The sequence below is a fragment of the Lagopus leucura genome, unplaced genomic scaffold (assembly GCF_019238085.1).
Source record: "Lagopus leucura isolate 7727_CA_CO unplaced genomic scaffold, USGS_WTPT01 Super-Scaffold_54, whole genome shotgun sequence".
NCBI classification, from domain to species: Eukaryota; Metazoa; Chordata; class Aves; order Galliformes; family Phasianidae; genus Lagopus; species Lagopus leucura.
Genome location: NW_024962251.1, coordinates 1,308,133 through 1,329,098, shown reverse-complemented (window position 1 = coordinate 1,329,098; position 20,966 = coordinate 1,308,133).

Sequence of the window (20,966 nt, the reverse complement as noted above, 5' to 3'; positions counted from 1 at the left end):
GATTGGTCAGGTATGATCTGCCCTTGGTGAAGCCATGATGACTATCTTGAATCAAGTCTCTTGCATGTGCCTTAACATAGCTTCTAGGAGGATCTGCTCCATGATCTTCCCTTCCCCCTTTCTTAAAAATAGGAGTAATTATTTCCCTTTTTCCAGTCACCTGGGACTTCATCAGATGGCCATGATTTTTCAAATATGATGGAGAGTAGCTCAGCAACCACATCAGCCATCTTTTTCAAAACCCTAGGAGGGATATCATCTGGGTCCATGGACTTAAACATGTTCAATTTCATGAGGAGGTCTTGGACTTGTTCCACTGTTACAGTGGGACTGAAACCACTCCCCACACTCTCACCTAGAGGCTCACGGTCCTGGCAGACACAGGAAGCCTGACAACCTGTGAAGACTGAGGCAAAGCACTCATTGAGTACCTCAGCTTTTTCTATGTCTGAGGAAGCCAGTTCCCTATTACTTTTCATCAGAAAGAGAACACTCTCCTTGGCCTGTCTCCTCATGCCTATCTACCTGTAGAATCCCCTCTTGTTTTCTTTCACATCCCTTGCCAATTTTCAGCTCCACCGCGCCTTGGCTTTCCTAATACTATCTCTACACACTAGTACAGCACTTCTGACTTTCTTAAAGACAACCAAGCCAAAAAACATTCAATTTTAAAGGACCCAAAACCAGAAGTTAAGTAAATAAACATTTTTTATAATTTTTCAAGGTATAAAAACTTGTAAAACCATCTGATGCTTCACATGGCTTGATTTATGATTCTTTGAAAAGATGGCTAGATTGTTCTCTGCTGTAAATTCTGTCTTTATTCATTTGTATTCATTGTCTGGTGATGAGGAGACTTATGTGTATTATCTATGATGAGAGACTTAAGTTTGATATGGCTTACTCATTATAACTTTCTTTCTAATCTAATATACTTTGCCTACAATATTATATGATCACTTTCATTGGTTTTACACTCCTTAATCATCTGTTTTTGAGACACTTTTCAAATGCCTTCAGAAATTCTAAATGAATGCTAGCCCCCCTGCTGTTAATTCTGTTACAGTACAGACAAAAAGATTTATCTCAGAAGGATACGGATGTGATTTCACTTCTGGACTATGCTTATTTGACCTTCAAGAATTAGTCTTCTTCTACTCTTGTATCTCTTGTATGATTTATGCTTAGGTAGGCTGTCAGCCATTTTGTTGGGGTTTTTTTTAGGGTTTTTTTTTTTTTTTTTCAGAATACATGGATTTATCTTATGACTTTGTAGTTTCTATGACACCCTTTGTTACAGTATCAAAAAAAGCCCCTGATTAATAATTTTCCATTTTCTGTGAGTACTTACTGCTGTTTCTATGGAAGCAGCAGCACATAATGTATGCTTGCCAATGTCTCCATGGTTTAATGCTGTTCTTTTTAGAAATGTCAAATGACTTCAGTTTCTCACATTTGTCAGTAATTTTCTTCTCTGTGACTTAAATATTTTTCAAGGCAAGAACCCCTAGTTTATCTGGTAATCTGTAGCCAGGGATTTCCTTATCTTTTACAGTAAAGTGTGGACAGGAAAAAAATTATTTCTAATTTTAAGATCTGCTTTAACAAATTCTTCTACTTGTAATTTCTGACCTAGAAGACCAACAGCTTTAAAACTTCCTCTTTCCAAATGTATTTCTCAAACAGTTTCTATTTAATTTTCCATTTTTCACTATCTGTCACCATTTGCAGGGTCATTTTGCAATTCTAATGTTCTCATTAGTGCAGATTGCCCTGAAAGTAGTGCCTCCTATTCATTTCAATGGGAGCTACAATATATACAAGGAGCACAATAACACTGTTTGATACAGCAAATTCTCAGCTACAGAACACTCTCTTTCAACAAGGTCACCACCATTAACTGTGTGTTTTCATCAGCCTGAGTGCCGTGCTCATAAAAATCTGTACCAGAAGAGGTTAGCATCTGCTGCTGTCACCGCTGCTGAAATGCCCACCCACTGCCTCACTGTGCTCACAGCCACTGTTTGGTCCCCACAAATGTTCAGCAAGCATCAATGAATGTCAGTAGGTTCCTTGTGTTTGACATACAAGAATTCAATTTCACACCTTTACTTCATCTGCATCTCTGTCAGACATCGTTCTGTCAGACTGCTCCTTTACTGCCATGTAAAGGCAGTAAAGCCACAACTTTACTGTTGCATATCAACAAAATTTAATTGAGAATTGGTGGAAGGTTCATCCTCTACCTCCATACCACAACATCCACCTCTGATGTCATGGGCCAACATAACAAAATAGGAGGCATTACTTTTGGAGCAATCTTTGTAAATGTTTCCTGTGGTTTCATTCAATTTCATGGAACAGTGTTAGAAGAACATTTCTTACTTTTACACTCTTTTTTACAATTTCATGCTAACTCAGCCAAAAGATTTCATCCCCTAATCAGTGACAAAACATTATTAAATTCGATCTGGAGCTTTGCCACCAATTTTGTACCAGATATACATCTTTGACTATTTACAAAGTCTGGGGGACCAATGGAAAACTTGATTCAGCAATTTAAGTTCAAGAGAGAAAGTGGTGGAAGTGGACCAGGTCCTGCAGAAATGGAGCAGTGAGCCATTTTGCCACTTCCTCTGATGGCAACTTACTGATGAGAGCGTGCACAACCACCAGAGACCCTCAGGAAAAACTCCTGAACCTTCTGGACTGCTAGCTGCAGAGATGTAAGGGAATTGCCACCTTGAGGATGGTCCAAACCAATAGATTAACTGAACACATACATTTTGGCTTTGAGTCAACCTACTACCAGCAGACCAAGACCCCAGCTCAAGACATTGCTGGATCTGAGGATGAGGTTAAAAATCTCTTTCTCTTTCAGTTTCTCTTTCTTTCCATCCTCTTCTCCTTTTTCTTCATGATCTTTTTCAATCATTTTCTTTAGTGGCTCTTCTAGTGGAGTAGTATCTATGCTAAAGTATCCATCACCCACAATGTTGGTTGTTAGAAAGTTGCCTAATTTTACCTCAAGGCAGTTGACCAGTTGTGGTGGAGCGCTCAACATAGCTTTGGTTTGTTCCTCTGTGTCACTGCCTGACTCCATTACTCCAAAACCTCTGCTGACCAGCGAATGCCCTTATCAGGGGATTCAAAATATTCACCCTCCTCACAACCCACTGAGTGGGATGAGACAACAAGATTTGCTATTACTCTCCCTAAAAGGAAGATTAGAGAAATTTTCAAAAGTGCTGAAATGTTGGTTTGTAAGTTCAGGCCCCCAAACTTAAGACTACATTCTTAATAATTTAGAAGGTCATCCAAATGTATTAGAGCTATAATAGAAGTGCATTTATTTGAAATTTTTCTTAGAAAGTGGGACAAAAGCCTGGAATTTTTGTCATTCTCCTGCAACACCTTTTTTTTTTTTTTTTTTTTTTTTTTTTTTTTTTTTTTTTGTCCATGGTATGTAATTTGAACTCTGTCTTCTGTTACCCTTTAATCCTCCATTTTTTTTCTTGAGAAGCCTATTTTATTCACCTCTGTGATCTCAAAATAAAAAGCCTCAAAAGATTATTTTAGTTAGGACTTAGGAAACATCTTAGTTTCTATTTTGGAGGGAAAAGAATGCCAGGAAATTATTTATAATGCTCATGCCGCTCTAGGCAGCCAAGATATGAACTCTATTTTGATTTTTTTTTATTGTGTAAAGTTTTTGTCTGTTTAACAGAAGGTGAATCTAACATTAATATTATATGAGCTGAATAAAATTATCATGATGATTACAAAAAAAAACCCCAAAAACAGCTATACAGCTTTGAGGACTAAACCCCTAAACCTCCCTTAGGCGTGAGAGGAGAAAGAAAACATACTGAAAGAAACCCTTTAATTTGGGTTAGCAATCTACAATTCAAAATAAGAATGCATAAATTCAGAATAATCTACATAATTTGATTATGCTATAAAGGATATTTTCATACAGTTTTTCAAGAATTGGTAGATTTTTGAAGTGGATATCTGTTGGATAAAATAGAATCAAAATATTTAGTCTCCCAACCAGTATGAGGTTAATAGATCTAAACACAAAAATATTTGGGTATTTTCGGCCATTATCCAGCAGTGTGCCCTTGTGGCCAAGAAGGCCAATGATTTCCTGAAGTGTATCAAGAAGAGCACGGCCAGCAGAGTGAGTGAAGCTATTCCCCATTCTGCTCTGCCCTGGTAAGTCCACATTTAGAATACTGTTTCCATTCCTGGGCTCCCCAGTTCAAAAAAGTGTCCAGGGAAGAACATCTATTGAGTCCAGTGGAGGGCCACAAAGGAGCTTGGAGCATCTCCTGTATGAGGAAAGACTAAGTAATTGGGTTTGTTCAGCCTGGAGAAAGCTGAGAGGTGATCTCATCACTGTTTATTAATATATAAAAGATGGGAGTAAAGTGGATAGGGAGTGGGCAGAGGCAGCAGGTGGAAACTGGAATGCAGGAAGTTCCACGATAACACAAAGAAGAGCTTCTTTACTGTGAGAGTGACAGAGCACTGGAACAAGGCTGCCCAGAGAGGCAGTGGAGTCTCCTCTGAAAATGTATTCAAGTTTCTCCTTGATTATTTTCCATGCAACTTGCTGTAAGGACTCTGCTTTAGCAGGGGGTTAGACTTGATGGCCTCCAATTGTCCCTTCCAACTATATTTCAGTCATTAGTCACTATAGTGACTGATATAGCAAATCATGGGCAAAGGTGAAATTCAAGGAGCAAGGAAATTTGGGGTCAGAGGAGCTCAGAATAATTTTCACAGGGACTTCAAAGTGATAAAAAAGTTTCCCCTGTTCCTCTTTCCTCCTCTGAGGGTTGATGGGTATGTGGTAAAAACTGTATGTTTTATTCTCCCACTACACTGGAGAATGTATGCTTCTGTACAAGGGATCATCACAAAGAAGTTCTAACAGCATATTGTCGCTGCAAGCACAAATAAAATAAATTAAAAAACAACTCTCTGGTCATCAGTAACTCTTATTGCTGTTATTGTTGCTATTACCTTCTTATTGTTGTTTTTATTTTTAAGGCCCATCAAGATGTAGGCATTCTTCTGCTAAACTTGGAGGATGAAACGAATACCTGACAAGTGGGAAAATTATGATGTGGGCTAGGAAAATTCTGGTGATACGTATTCCCACGATCTAGTCAGAGGGAAATTTGTGTTTTAAGAAAACTCTGTGAAAAGCTTGAAAGAAATGCTAGACCTGTGACAATTCCATGAATTGTCTTTGAATCATTGTTACGTATGTGCCACTTAACTATTACCTAGCTTAATATGTAATTAGAAAGCTGGGTCTCTGTCAGAAAAGAAGTTTTACTGTGATTTAAAAAATATCTTTTTCCAGTCTGATTTACTGGTAAGCACTTTGTTCCAAATATCTGGTCTGGAGATGAATTGCTCATTGACCCCATTGTCAGAATGACAGCATGAAAAGGAAAGCATTTGGGATGTAATAATAATGTGGTACATGTGTAGTAGGTCAGAGAAGCAACAGATTAACATTCCAGAAGATTTCCCGAGGGACAAGCCCTGAAAGTATCAAAGGCTAAAGATCATAACACTGGTAATATGTCTAGTGTGGTTGGTAAAGTAGTTGCTTGAATCTATCAGCTGTGGAGGTAATACTTTTTTTTTTTTTTTTTTTTTTTTTTTTTTTTCCACTTCAGTAGAGAAACCTTCTGCTAATATTGAAATATTAGTTCTGTAAATATTAGTCTAATTATACAGATATTGATGGTGTTTAAATCAGCCAATCATCCCATCTCCACTATGTCTTATGTTAAAACTAATGAAAATAAAACTCCTGGGATAACTGAAGATATTTGTTTTTGTTGTGGATATTGTTCTGACTTCTCGTTTCCAATATCTTGGCATGGAAAAATCAAGAAAACTGTGCAACTCTTTTTTAGTGCAGGAGGTACAAAATGGATGCTGTGCTTTCATCACAGGAACAATGGAAGCACGAAAATGAGGGCATTTGAGAAAAATAAAAAATAAAAAAAAAATTAAAAAGTAATGTAGTCTCAGAAGCCATTGAAAAAATATATTTCCAGGCTTTAAATCTTGTGGGCCTTGTTGATGAGTAAAAAGACATTTTATCTGTCTGCCAGACTTGCCAAATCCAAGTGGGGGTCTGAAATTCAGGATGAATGTTTTAGTAACAAATAACGTGCTTGAAAATGATTGAAACTAGGAACTGCTAGTATTCTCTTAATTAGCTAAAGGTGCCAAGATGAAAGGCAGCCCTGTTCATATGTCTGTCTGTTTTCATTGTGTGTAGTATTTCCTTACCCTGTGGATGGAACATAGGTGCACCTAACCAGTACTTCATTATACAGAAAAAGAAAAAGTGATTCTCGATTCATTTCAATATATGACTTATGGGCTGGAGTGAGCAGCACTAACATGCTCATATAGCCCGAAGCAATCAGTTTAATAGATTCCATGACTACTTGATGAGTCTGAGCACAAAGAAGGGCCAGAGGGACTCTGGCAAGAGGCAGAAGGAGGAAAATGAAGCAGGGACATACAACGAACTGAAGGTTTTCCCCCATTTATTGAAATATTGGTATGTCTGCTCTGCTGAATATACTGTTTCTTTTAAAATCTTCTGGAAATTCTCTTACAAAAATTCAAAATACAGCCACAAATCATTTATAGGAGACAAGAAACAATAAGTAGTGTCAGCACACAGGGATATATTTTACTTGGCTGTGCCAGAAAGAATTATGGTTGGTTGCGGTGAGTGGAATATAAAGTAACATAAGTTGCCTGCTGACAACAGGGTTTGAAATTATAAAATGTAAAACCAATATATTTCACTCACAGTATCAAACAGCTGGGATTTTTTATAGCTTCTAACAGAATGCCGTGTCATTTTTCAGAGCCTCATAATTCTGTAAGCATGTTTAAGTGCATGCTGTTATTTATTTTATATGTAGGTTTTTGGTTTCAAGTATTACACAGATTGTGAGGCACTGAGATGCAAATACAACTACAATAATCAGCATTTTGTTCAAAGCTGTTAGCGTAGATGTTAGCATAGATTTTCCTTTTTTAACTTTGTTTTTGATGATTAAATGGGTTACACTAAAGCAGCCAGCAAAAGTACCACCTTTTTGTGAATCATCACCAAACTAAAAATCCTGCAGAAATCTTTTTTTTTTTTTTTTTTTTTTTTCCATGCAATTTAAGGATATAATTATAAAAATACGTTTATGAGAAACTGGCAGCAGTCGAGTTCAAATAAGATCTCTTCAAGGGACAGATGGTGATAAGTAAGTCAGGCAGTTAGATAATGGTTTATGTGCTGGACATTAGAGGTGTTGTGACTATTGACCCTTGTTAATGTGGTTACTCTGGCAAATAAAATACATGAAACAAAGCCACCTCAAATGACTCTTACCCTGGCTGCTGATTAGTAGAATATTTGCCACTCAGCAACAGGATCTGGTCAACTGGCAGATCTTAACCATTAATACCCTGTCTTTTTCCTCTTGATCCCTCTTTTCCCTGATCTGCCATGCCTGCTGCTGGTCTCCCAGTGTGCCTTGTTGTTATCACTTTGATGGCATTTGCTTGGAGCCTGCTTCTGATATGTAGTGTTATTAGAATTAAGATGAAGTGGGGTTATAGGGTAGGTGTTTATCTCCTGCAAGAGGTAAAGAGTCTTTTGTCTACAGGACACTCTAAAGGTCTTGTACAAGTTGAGGGCAAAAGAAAACGACTTACAATGATAGGAAAGACAGCAGAGATAGCTGTCATCTGTGCAAGCTGATCTCATGGGCCAGACTTGGATGGGGCCTTCTGCAGCCTGATCTGGTGGGTGGCAACCACACCATGGCAGGGGTTCAGATCTGGATGGGCTTTAAGTTCCCTTCCAGCCTAAGCCTTTCTGTGATAATTGTAGCACTGTGGGACAAGGAATAACCTGTAATCTGGAAACCAGTGACTGAAGAGGATTTGTTGCTGGATACTGAATGTGTTGGAAAAAGTTCAAGATTGTTTTGTGAGATATTCAATATTTCATAAAGGGCAAATTTTGTAGTAACAGAACAGTAAATTTGCAGCCACTATTGTGCTTCTACACAATCTCTTTCTGCCTTGTTGTCTTCTACTGAACTAAGGTGTCATGAGTTTGGGGCCTTTGCCAGTATACCTCTGTATGCCTGCACTAGCATGGTAGTAAGTACAGGAGGACTGCAGCATTTCCTTGGTAATTATGGTGGCATGATTATGATATTTGCAGGCTAAATCTCTCCTAGATAATCAATGTTATTCTAAAAACTACACCACAAGAGTGGTGATTCCACTCTTTTACGAAGACAAAGGAAATGCTGACTGTTTATTAAAGTTAGCCCTATGAAATCATGCCTTTTTAATTGCTACCTGTTTAGGAGCTGTCCTAGTGGCTGCTGATGGGGTCCACTTAGGGGGAAAATTATTAGATTCCACATAGGGGGGAAATAATTGCAGCCCAGGAGCTGTGTGGGCTCATTGACATGGCTTTAAATTAGTTTTGAAGAGGAAAGAGGGTGACAGTGAGCATGCTCATGACGAGGATATGTAGGATAGAATAGATAAGTTAGAGGGACAAGGTGCTAACAGGGGCCCTCAACCTGCTGTACCTTATGAATATACCAGGCAGCAAACTGGTGTGGCTCATCACCAGGGCTTTAAACTAGACTTGACTGTGGTTTTTTGACTGTTTGTTTTCCTAATAGGCCTTAATTATGAGTTCACCTAGGACTGTGTTGTTGTTTTTTGTTTTTTTTTTCACCTCCCTACAATATCATTAGTGGCATGTTCCAGCCTGCACTAAGCACTGAGGATCTGACCCAGGCTACTGATGGATCCAAAGTGCAGACAACTTTTTTTTAATGTTTTCCCTAATGGGAAACATAACACTTTCTGGGACCTGGGCTTCCCTGAATCTCATTGCAAGAGGAAGCACCATTTTTATAGGGGAGAGCATCCTGGCAGATGCCTCTTGTGCTGTAGGGTGCAGCAAGCAGCCTTCACAGACCATCTAAATAGTGACTAGGGGATAGTAATGGAAGACTGCCTTGTTCCCCATAAGCTTTTGTGCCAAAAACAGTTGTCTTCAGTGGCTGAGTGCCAGGAAAGATTGGCAGCCCGGAGGACTTTTTGCTGAAGGCCGGTCTCAGCTATTAAGCCGAGGTTCTGTTGCTCAGATTTCAGATTTTCAACCAGCTTGCTGAATGCTTTCAGTGTGGCCAAAGGAATACATTTATTAAAGCAAAATAATGTGTTGGAAGTCCACTATAATTCCTTGACAGACTTTTAAATGTGGGATTCAAATCTCTTCTAAACTCACTATATTATTTAAATAAGTCTTTCTTATCTTAATTTTCAATTACACTGTATCCTCAGTGCCAGCATTCAGTCATAGAGCACTAGTTAAAGGGAAAGGCAAGATCTAAGAGTCTAAATTCTTAGGTTGCGTATGTCCATGGTGGATAAACCCATGAGATCATCCTGGTGACAGGAGTTAGGATTTTTCTACTTGGAAATCAAGGAAAATTTATTGAAATCACAGAATAGTTGCAAGCAAAGTGTTTGATTTAGGTTTATGTGGCACAATGTCCAGTTTCAGATTTTTACTAATTTACCTTCATTTAGGTGACATGTAACACAACATTGGCTTAAACTTATTTAGAGACAGGGAAAGGAAGATGTTACTTGTGAGCAGAGTGGAATGGGAACAGGATTTAACTACCAATTTATGGCCTTGATTTGAACAGAATTGCATTTAAATGAAGCAGATTCCATTAAGAGCCAGCTGGAAAAATTCTGTGTCTCAAGCTGTGGTATCTCCCTGTGTCTTTCACCTTAAGAAACTGGTGAAGATAAGGACTTGTCAAATAGCAGCTTGTAAGCTGTCAGCAACACCTGGAGTTGAGAACACCAAAACCTAGTATTTTCAGGTTCTCTATAGTGACCAGTTGTTGAGTTGAAAAGAGACAAATCATCAGATGTTGCTTATAAAATGAAAACATAGTCTTCACACTCAGCATCTCAAAGAAAACTTCGGTTTTCTATTCTTAGAAATTAAAAAAAAGGGCTTTTGTTCCTTTGAAGAATGCAGGCAATGTAAAGTGAATTTTAATCAGGATCTGCCAATATCTATCAGTGCACAGCATGTCATATCATATGTAGTAACAGTAGAGAAAATGACAGACTGGAGAAAATAAAATCTGGAGGCAAAACACAGTTTCATATATCCAGGTCAGATAAGGGCACTGAATGTCTATCAGGCATCAGCAGTGCTTCCCCTTCTTCCCCTCTCCTCCCCCTCCTGTTCCCTTTCCCTTTCCCATTCCCTTTCCCTTTCCTCTCCCCTTTCACTTTCTGAAACAACATACATGCTTTGCTGAATTCTCATCAGACAGTGTTAGATGTAAAATGTGTGTTTACCATCCAGTTCAGAATGACTAGACATTGACAGGACATTATACCTTTATGATATGCTTCGAAGCCCTGAGGTAGAGGCAAAAAGAATATTTATCTTTCAAATATGAAACAGCTCTCTGATTGGCATGGAAAATGCTAATCTCACACCTATTTGCAAACGCTTTCTCAACTACCGTAATGACCATTGTGTTCCTCAGAAATTCCCATTGCAACTGTTACTGAACACAGCAATTACAAAACATAGGCATATCTGAAATACAGTGATGTGCCTGCATTATAGAGAGTTTATAAACGCTGAGGCTCTCTCTTGAATCAGATAAGAAAAAGACAGTGCTTTCTCCAAGCAGTGAACATGAAATTAAGAACACTAAATGTGTGTGACAGATTCACTTCTGAAGGATTCATATCACTCTAACTATAAAAGTATTGTTAAATTTATAATGCTGGTGTTCAAATGAACTGAGCAACTTTTATATCTCAAATTACTTTTCTCAGCACACCAGTCCTGTCCCGCTTTCTTTCCAGTAACAAAGCAGAGAACTACTACACCAAACCTGAGAGCTCCCACCTTAAACTTCTGTCCATCCAGTCACATATTTATTCTTTGCATTTCTACATCAGCCATCTACTTATATATTGAATTCTGAAGGCTGGCAACTGACAGTATTTGAAGTCAGGTGAGACAGTGACATCAGGAGTGAACTGCAGAGATTCCTGCCTTCTGAAGTATCAACCTCAGCCAGTTACTACATGTGCAGAGGAGAGTGTAGCTAAGAGATAACCCTGATTTCACGGTGCCGGTCCCTGATTGTGCCTTTACTTCCATGCTTATTGTGATAATGATATCATAATAAAGTTATACAGCACCATCAATCACTGGATGATCTCTCCAAGCATCCTTCCTGGGAGGTTTTGTTTTGTTTGATCTTGGTTTTGATTTGTGTGCAAAGAACTTTTTAGATCAGATTGAGGCATGAGGGATGAAGAGAAATACTCTATTTTCATTTGTGCAAAGCTGCCAAGCTGGATGACATAGTTCAAGTCTGAATGAACTAAAAACACACAAAAGGAATGTTTTACATCTTTGCAGCTGGTTCCAATTTTCTTCTCGAAATGTATTTTTTTTTTTTGCTCTGTTCTGTTTTTTCTTTCCTGTCTTAAGGTTGACAGAGGAACAAAATATGCTTTGCTTCTTTGATGTTTCTCACTAGTTTTCCTTTAGGAGGGCTGTACATGCAGAGATTGACTGATATCTTCAGGATTAAAACAGATTCAGACAGAATCTGTTCTGCTTTTTGTTTTGGGGAGTTGAACTTGTCTAATTTTACAACTCTGTTGCCGTTATTTCCCAGATATGAAGTTTTTGACTACGGTCCTTTGAAGACAAGAGATATGGGGACAAATCCCCACTGAAAAGCTAGAAATATATGGGAAAAGTATTCTGTTTAGCAAGGGAAAGGGATTGCACCTGTCCTTCTCATGCAATGTACAGTATTAGAAATAATATGGTAAGAATTGTTATCTAACTTATGCTCATTAAGCTTCCATTTCAGCATTTTAACATTTCTCAGTACACGAAGAAATCATTGACATTTTCTACATATTCCCAGAAAGCTATTTGTAAACTTTGTTCAACAGGTGCATATGCTGCACGCCTTCAGATCAGAAGCTACTGCATCCCCTAAACCTAAATGAAGAGTACAATCCTGCCCACATCCCCATCCTGCAGCCTTTTCTGTGTCTGAACAGTTTTTCATATTCCTCTGTAAACTTCCATTCTGAACTTCCCACTCAGTGAGCCAAAAATCCCCACAGCATCATAGACTACTTATGGAGCTCTGAGGATGTGTTCAGTAATGAAAAGATTTCAACTGAAAGCACTCTCTGCTATGAAGAATTTATTAGAAAATATAAAAGAGCAAGAGACATAACACTGTGAAACTGAAGAAAAGGATTTGTTTTGATATAGTAGTGCATGTATGTGTACACACGCACAGCAATTTCACTTGTTGCCTCAAATCTTTCCTCTTTATTTTCATGCTGTCCTCAATAGCAGCCATAGGTTTGAGTCATACAGCTGTCCACATAAGTGCATGTAGACCACAGATTCCTATTTAAACTAACAAGCAAAAAAATCTATATTTTGTTATCACTGAAGCTGTCAGTTGTGCACATACAAACCCAAAAGAGATTTTGTGCATGGAGATAAGTTCTTTAAAAAACAAACAAACAACAACAACAAAAAACCTTTAAAAACAAATAAATGTTCTTGTTTTCAGTAGAGATATTTGCATTTACAGCAGCCTTTGAACCTGAAGGGTATTTTGTTTTCAAATAGAAAGCAATCTATACTAATTGTTTTGGTCAGTATTAGCTACTGTGGCTTCAGTCTTAGTATTTAACTGAGTGTATTAGTAGAGAGTGCATACTCTGTTAGCAAGCCTTACATTTCCAGGTCTTCCTTTCACTGTATAATACTGAGTTCTCGGGCATTTTTTCCCCGTTATTTTTCTTTCCGCACTTATGCAAGTAAAATGGAAAATGGATAATAAAAAGAAATTGGAAACTGTTTGTGGAATCCATAGACTTCTGCTAATACAGTAAGGAACATACCTGCATGGCATAAATATATTTACTAGAACAACTAGTGAGAAAAATAAAATAAGAAAAGATATTATGAGGATATGCATTCTCAAAGCATGTGGGTACAATAGAAGCATAAAGGCTTTTCTTTATATTGAGCTTCGGGGATTGCTCAATGGGTAGAATCAGACTCCTCACACAGTAACAGTTGATTAGGAGCCAGCTCAGCCTGGCTCCTCATGCAAGGTTAACTGTGGACTCTCTCAAGTCTTTTCTTTCCTCCCCAAATCAAGTTTTCATCACAGTGTTTACCAAATGTTGTTGCATCTACTCACTGTCTGACACTGAAGAGAATAAGTTAGATTTCGAGGACTCTAGTCCTCATGACTATGAAGCCACATACGAAAAAGTCTTCCATATCACAGCACCATTCCTTTGATAAATCGTTGTTATTCTCACCTTCTGCATAACCTAACAGTGGTTGAAGCAATGGAATGATGTAGCCTTGACACAGAGGATGAGAAGCCTAGTAGGAAAGTTTTTCCAGAATCCTGGATATTCTGCTCCTGGTATTGATGTTTTTGAGTAACTATAGCATTTTAGAGATACTGAACCTGGTGTTAAGATTTTTGTTTCTTTGTGATATATTTATAAGATTTATGAGACAAAATGAGATTTAATCTTGAGAACCTGCAGCTTTGGAAAGCCTGATCCCCATGCTGAGCTATTTAACCAAGCAAGATATCTAATGAAATTTTTATGATAAGCATTATAAACTTGAAGGCCTTTCTTGGATGAGACAAATGCTTCTTATGGGGAGAGTGAGAATCCAGTAATGTGCCGCATTACTATTATTAACTTCCCACCTCATGTCAAAGAAACCCTGACCCCAAAACTTTTGTTTGCTTGTGCATTTTCCTGTACCCATCTGGAGTATAAGCTGGAGACGAGGTTGTAATGGAACCAGGTATACACCAGCAGTCTTGCATTCCTGCTCCTTCATGAGATGAGCATACATTTATTTTGTGTTACAAATGGTATTGACTAAGTCCAATTTTCTGTGTAGATTTAGTATTAGTGGAGATTTTAATTCCCTGGGTCTGACTCATGTCTTTACGGCTACCACATACCCATCATTTCTAACAACATGCTGGAGCTGAACAAGTACTTGTTACAAATGATGTATTCACTGATCATAGTTCATATTTCTGTTTGCACACTGTTAACAGCATGAAGATGGATTAAAATTTTGACTGCTATTTAAATTGTTTAAGCACTTTATTCATTTAAAGGAAAAACGCGTGAGAAAAGGATTATCAGAAAACATGTTATATGTATGATATCAGATTGCTTATCTGTATCATGTGATGCTTTCTATACTGTGTTTCTGTGAATACAGTTTTCATAAGACAGAAGAGGGAGACCATTGTCATGGTTTTATAGTTTTTGATTATTAGTATTCCACACCATAACATCATGCAGTGCACTGGGGGTCTGACTGTCGATGCTCGAGTTCCAGGTGCCTGTCCGGAGGAGAAGAAGAACTACATTCCCCAGGGGGCTTTGCAGTCAGCGAGGAGATATAACTCCTGGCAAGGTCACCTGATGTTCTCTTTGCCTGCTCTTCTTCGCCTGCTCTCCTTCGTCTGCTCTTCTCCTCTGCTTTTCTTCATCGGCTCAACTGGACTGTACTTCTCACCTCAGCATTGTGGTGAGGCCTATCCACCTTTCAGACACACTTTCTCTCTCTTATTATATTTTGATTTATTAGCTTCAATTCCATTATATCTGTTATCTTGCATTCTGATACTATATTTAATAAATTAGTTTGTTCCACCTCAGAACAGTTGCAGCTGTTTTCAATTATTTTGGGGTCCCCTGTTTCCCTTTTCCAGAGGTATGGATCCGCGGATCCCTCTGCCCTGCTGGTCATGGAACTGTGCTGAACCAGCCCATAAATTGTTGATAACCATAAAATTCAGTATGGTCATGGGAATATATGTCAATAAAGGACCTCAATAAGAACGTGAACTGAAAGAGTAATGACAGAAATAATCTGCAGATTTTACAAAAGGATGCTATACAGTGCAACAAATGGTCTCTTCCTCTAGATCTGTATTCTTCTCCAGCTTTAAAAATAGGTGCAAAGACCTTTCATATGCATTTAAATCATTACTCGGCAAAGCAACTTCTTGATATGTTGGTATATTCCTAAGGTAAATGAGGTGATGATTTTTTTTTTCTAGCTGTACATTAAAAATAAATTATTTGGTGAAATGTCTTACAAATGCCTTGAGGGTATCTCAGTTTTCATATTGGCAGAATAATAAAATTACCCACTAGACTTGGTAGAGATGTAACTGCCCACTAAAAAGCACACAATATGTCAACGTGTTATGTAGACATTATAATCTCCAAGCACTCTGCTGTTATTAGAATTCACTGTCATCAGTTTTGGTAGTGATTTGGAAGCATCATCAATAGCTGTATTTATTTTTTGTATGTGCCTGTTAACATGCATAAAAATAACTTCACATGCCTTGCAAATATCTGTATTGATCTGTGCTGCCATATATAAATAGATCAATAAGAGATGCCTCTAGACAGAGGTCAATACAAAGCACAAATGCAGAAACACAGTGATGCATCAGCACAAAGTGTATGATTCACCGTAGAAACTGTGAACTGAATACCTTCAGAAGGAGCATTACAATTCTCATGCTGGATTATTCTGGTTCTTCTTGTATAAGAGAAGAAAAGAAACAGAACTTTTAATGTCTCCCATTTGTCATGCTTACCTCAGGTGCATTGCAAAAACACACAGCATCCTAACTGCACCATAAAAAGGAAATTATTTACAAAAAGTAGAGCTAGGTCCTACGGTCTGTGAACCATTCATATTCTAACTGTAAAGTGAATCAAATTAATCTTACAATTCCAAAGGGAGCTGTATACTTACCTAAAGTGGGTGAAAAAAGCAGCCCTCAATGGTTTGATAGACAATATGCGACGCCATGTTAAACTAACAGTTTGATGCTGAATGTCAGATACTAATTTATGTGGCAATGAAAGAAAAACACTGAGAGAAAACAATTTTTTTTTTTTTTTAAATAGGGGGTGCAAGTTGCTGTCTTGCTATGCTTAACTATTTTCTACCAGATCACTGAAAAAAAAATATTAAATAACTTAATAAGTGAATAACCTTGTACCTGAAGAGAGAAGGCATTTTGTTGTTTCATTGCCACATAAAAATTTCTGATAAAGAAAAAAAAAAAAAAGAAAGTCTGGTGCCCTCAAATTCTTACTATTAGGAGAGGTTTCTTGACAGTGCCTGCACCAAGCAGGTGAGAGAGGAGAATTAATGCTTGTGTTTTTTTTTTTTTTATTATTCCCTTCAGGAACAAGCATGTGGGAAGCTAGGGCTGTTTATCCTAGCTCAACTTTCTTGCTCTCTGCACAAGTGCTCAGCTCTCATTCACTGTCAGTAGTTCAGTGACTACCACACATCTTCAGGCCAGTTTGTGAATCCGTAAGTTATCTATAGAGACAGTACCTGAAGAAAGCGGAATTTTGCCAGTTTCTGCTCAGCTGTTCTCCCTTGAATGGCAGAAACTTTTCCAGCAAAGGAGAGATGCAGTAGAGTTTGGGGTGGAGTACTCTAGGGGAGGGAGAAAGAGCATTTGGTCTTTCATCTGTCATAGAGCAAGCTATGACTGTGCCTTGGGCAGAGCTGTGCACTGCTCCAGGAATTGGAATCTGCTAATACCATTTAGCCTTCGCTGTAATTGCTGTCTGCAGAGTCTGTTTTCATTTCTTTTCTGTATCTTTAATTCAAATACAACGTTGCAATTTAAATATTCCTTTGGCTATATACTGCTGGAGGGCTGTAATCTAGGTTTTATAATTTGCCATAATTTGCAGCTTTAGCCAAAAAAATGCAGAATATGCACATCCTTTAGCTGGAATTGGATTGATATACACTGAACTTCTTTGGATGCACAGAATCAGTGTGGGTAAGGTGAGAAGAACCCTCTGGTTTGAACCAGACCTCATCTGAATCAACCTCCCTGTTTAAGCAGACAATGACTTTCAAACAATGTCCCCAGGCCATAGCAATCAAGACCAGATTGCTGACATCATCTCTGCAAACAACCATTGACATGCATCATCAGTGCTGTCCTCCCTTTCCCTTGCTGATAATACTGATGAGAACATCACCTGGTCCTCAAGCCCAAGACTGTTGCCCCCAGAGCACCGCAGACATCTTTGACAGTCTCTACAGGTCATCCCTGGTAGGATCATCGGTGCCTACACGGAGGAATATCAAGGTTAATATTTATAGTCAGACAAGTCTTAGCAATCTCTCCACAACAGTCCAGATCCAGGACTCAAGCAAGCGGAGAGCTTCTATAGATGACAGGTCAGTCTGGTAGGTGGATGCCTATAACCCCTGCTGAACAGACTTGCCCACTATTACCATTTTCAGCCTCATCCTTTTCATCTTGAATAACTCAGTCTCAATTAGTCCAGACATACCATTTGAAAGCACATATGGCATCTCCTCAGCCTTGAGGACATTGAACCCTCTTTGTAGTTGGAATCCCTCAGATGGAGCAGGAGGCAAAAGACAGGCTCTTTGTGCCAGAAGTCATGAGCTCCTATCTTACCCCTTCTATAGGTGAGGAAGCGCTTATATACTAAGCTGGGGGCAGATGCTATCTGCCTCTCTAGCTGCAGGGATCTGGGAGGACTCTTGAAGTTGTTGCATGTCTGAAAATATCCTGAGAAGAGACAGGACCTGTCTGTCTCTTGACCCACACTGGTATGAAAGAGACAGCTGAAACAAAGGTGACCAGCAGTCTGAGTCAAGACAAGCTGACCTAAACTGAGGCTCCATTCCCTGTATCCCCATAGGCTGTTCAGGTCCTGACTATCTTTTTCTGCATCCAGCAGTGTGGAGGCAGTTCTCCCTCTGCAAAATGAGGAACAGATAGACAGCTGTCTTGTCAGAGAGTATTGCCTTTGTCTGGGGCCTTCAGATCTCACTGAGGGCAAAAGTTCTTCTCAAACTGCAGTACTGTTAGAGATGAGATCTTGGAGTTACTGATTAATTGCTTTCCTGAAACATTAGGATGCTTTTAATTGTTGCTCACTGTTCTCTATGTTATTCCATGTGTCCACCCCAGATGGTCAATTGATCTAATTTGCGTCCAAGGCAGCAGCAGCTTCTTGTAGTCTGGCAGATATTGATGTTTTGCAGCAGTTGATTGCAAATGCTTCCTATCTAGACTGCATTTTAGTTACAGCATAAGCCAGACAAGACTTTCTGTCCTAGCCCACGGCAAAGAATTAGCTTTGTGACCACTGCCATCAGATACTTTGTCTTCAGGGATGGGATGGAATGGGACAATACTGCTGCTTTCCAAGTCTGCGACACTTCTACATTCTGAGAAGAAAGGGTTTAGAACTTTTAATAAATGTTATTAAAATTTTAGTAGTAATAGTTTTAATAAATATTTGGATTTTAAACCCTGTTATTTGTTATTGAAGTCTTTGTTTTAATTATAAATTTTACATCAGCTTTAAGGTTTTTAAAGGCTATTTATGACTGATCGCACTTCAGGGTATATGACGACTCTGTATTCAGATGAAGCCTGGTCACAAATGGCATTCTCCAGGGGTTTGTGTTGGGACCAGCACTCTTAAACGCCTTTGTCAGTGAAACAGATGATAGAATCTAGTGAACCCACTGCAAATTTGCAGATAACACCAAGCTGAGTGGTGCAGTTGACACAACAGATGAAAGGGATGCCATCCGGAGGAATCTGGAAACACTTAGAAAGGGTGGGTAAATGAGGGCTTCATGGGGTTCAACAATTCGTTCAGCGTGGAGAAGGGAAGGCTCCAGGAAGACCTCACTGCAGCCCTACAGTGCTTGAGAGGAGCTTGCAGAACAGGAGGGAAACTGACATTTTACATAGTTGAATAGTAGCAAGACAGAGGAGAATGACTTTAAAATAAAAGACAGGAAATCTAAGTTAAATATTAGGAAATTCCTTACACAGAGGGAGGTGAGGCCTTGGCACAGGCTGCCCAGAGAAGTTGTGGATGCCCCATCCATGGAGGTGCTCGAGACCATGCTGGATGGGCTCAGGGCATCCTGGTCTACTGGTGGGGGACAACAAGCAAATGACAGAGGGTTGGAACTGGATGATCTTAAAGGTCCCATTCAACCTAATTGGTTCTATGAGTCTATAATTTGATGGGATTATGTTAGAAAAATCTGATGCTTGATTATAAAAGCTACTAATTTTAGGTACAGTATTTAAATAACTTTTCACAGATTTTTTCTTCCCAAAATAATATATCTTCCCTATTTGCTGAAATATGAATTACCACTAATTTTTTTTAAACTTTTTTTTCATAAAACTTTTTTCCTTTTGATGCAAAGCATTTTTCTTTTAAAGAACAAATCTCCCCACCCCCTCCTATATGCAATACGTGTACATTTTATTCTTTAATACCTATATTAAACATGGCACTTGTATTGGACAGAACCCAAATATTCTTCAAAAGTGATTAAAGTTAAATTATAGGAGGAAGAGTACAATTTAAATATCTCCATCTCTGTTTCTTGATCTTTTTCTTGTTTGTAGATAGTAGAAGATAAAAAGACATAATCAGTCTTCAACCATCTAATTAATTTAAATATTGGAATAACTTACCATTCATAATTGTATCTGTTTTATCTTCTCATTTTATACCCTTGTTTGTCTTATCATAAAATGTGCAAAGCTTGTTGATGCTTTGTACATGTAGGCCTGCAGCTATAAAGGAAGGGAAATCAATTTCTTCATTAGCAAGACAAATATACTGAAATTTGTATACTTTTGTGAATGAAGGTTTTTTGTTTTTTTTTTTTTAATGGAAATATCAGTGTCTCTATTTGATTTACAATACTGGCAATGTCTTCATTAATCAGAACTAATGATTAATCTTTCTCTGCTGCAGCCACTGTTGTGCTTTCTCAAGCAGCCTGTTTAAGATTGACAACCAGTCAGAAAGAGCCAACTGTAGAAGATCAAAGCTCATGCAAGATGAGTTTTACCTCTAAACTGGCAAGTGGAGATCTTCTGAAGGCCAGGGAAAGCTATTTGTGCTTTAATCCTTGGGTCCTGCTGCTGCAGCAGGCAGTGCGCAGACATCTCCATCATTCTCCCTCTCCAATCAATTTGTAGGAGCAAGCAGGGCTGCTGAGAAATACAGGCCTGGGGTGAAGGGAGAAAGGGGATTTGGCCTGGTCTTCCCTCCAATGTTTTGGGATTTCTGTCAGGTAGCAATGCTCTTCTGGCCTGGGACAGCCTCACCTACCACTGCACCACCAGACAGTCCCCAGCCAGCCAAACAACCCTCCTCCATTTCAAACTCAGAGGATGGGTCAGGAATTTCTGTGAGCCAAACACCACTCAGCATATAGTTTGGGGGTACCAGGGCAGGGCTCTTAGCACACCTTGGCCTTTCAGTGTAATTATAGCCTCCGCTGCTTTGTGCTGATGTCATCCACAAGACACAGATTCTCTGCCTGTCAGTCTACTGCACACCTGCAGCACGTAGAGATTAATGACTGCTAATAAGTAATAATTATTCTTCTGTAACAGAAGTCATTTACTAGTCTTCAGTGAGACTTTTCAGACACAGGCTGGAACTGTAGCAACGTAGTATACTGCAAATTTACAGCAGTGTGATCAGCAGCTGGAGCAGATGCTGAGGTGGGAAGTGGAATTTTCACAACCATGCCATGGGGATGCACATGGCTCCAAGCAGGTGGGTTGGTTTGTCTCATCTAGGAGGAAGGGGAGAGATTCTGTCTGGTCCAACCAAAGCTTTTAAAGGTATGAAATGTTGAAATCCCCCTT